General features: G+C 37.0%; 1 non-coding gene across 1 annotated transcript; it reads left to right on the plus strand.

Moving 5' to 3' along the window:
- The first annotated feature begins 271 nt into the window (after positions 1-271).
- Positions 272-345, plus strand: TRNAT-UGU (transfer RNA threonine (anticodon UGU)). The gene has a single exon. It is a non-coding gene; the product is annotated as a tRNA-Thr (tRNA).
- The last annotated feature ends 614 nt before the right edge of the window (positions 346-959 follow it).

Raw genomic sequence — 959 nt, forward strand, 5'->3', positions numbered from 1 at the left:
AAAAGATGGATCATTCAATTATAGAATTTCAAAACATAAGGCCTTGACATTGAACCAGAATCTATTGCATTCTGCAAATTGTCAATATCGTTGAATGAATGCTATTCATAATTTACTTGGTTTCTTAATTGTCATGACTGAAAATGAAATCCTGTTCCACGTTTTTGCTGTGCATGGAATGCAACTCAACTCAATGTTGTTTCACTAAGTTAACCACTTGAAATGTTCGATTGGTTCTTATGTGTTCCCTGCATTTCACGTGGAAGCTTGTGGCGCTGTGGCTTAGTTGGTTAAAGCGCCTGTCTTGTAAACAGGAGATCCTGAGTTCGAATCTCAGCAGTGCCTTGTTTTCATCGTCTCAGAAACAAACTTCCTATCTAAGAAATGGGAATTTCAATGACGTATAACTCAAATTTTCCGTGGCTACGTCTCAACTAATAATGCAATTGTGATTTTAAGAATTTCTTCTGCATAAGAAGAATGCAATTGTGAAATTTAGAGTTTCTTCTGCATAAGAAATGAACCAGTGCTCAGGGTTTTAATACATGTGGTAAGTACGTAGCGCTGTGGCTTAGTTGTCTGAAGTGCCTGTCTTGTAAACAGGAGACTCTGAGTTCAAATCTCAGCCGTGCCTTTTTTTCATCATCTCAGAAACAAACTTCCTATCTAAGAAATGGGAATTTCAATGACATATAACTCAAATTTTCCGTGGCAACGTCGCTACTAATAATGCAATTGTGATTTTAAGCATTTCTTCTGCATAAGAAATGAACCAGTGCTGAGGGTTTTAATTCCAACTTTTCAATCTTTCCTAATTTTTCCTCCTTTTGGCCCTGCCGTGGAATTCCTTCAATCTGCCTATTCTGTGTCATAACTTGGAAGAAAAACAAGTCCCAAATTGAAGCTGTGCTAAAAGATGGCTCATTCAATTATAGAATTTCAAAACATAAGGCCTTGTC

This window comes from Ranitomeya imitator, chromosome 7 (genome assembly GCF_032444005.1).
Source record: "Ranitomeya imitator isolate aRanImi1 chromosome 7, aRanImi1.pri, whole genome shotgun sequence".
NCBI classification, from domain to species: Eukaryota; Metazoa; Chordata; class Amphibia; order Anura; family Dendrobatidae; genus Ranitomeya; species Ranitomeya imitator.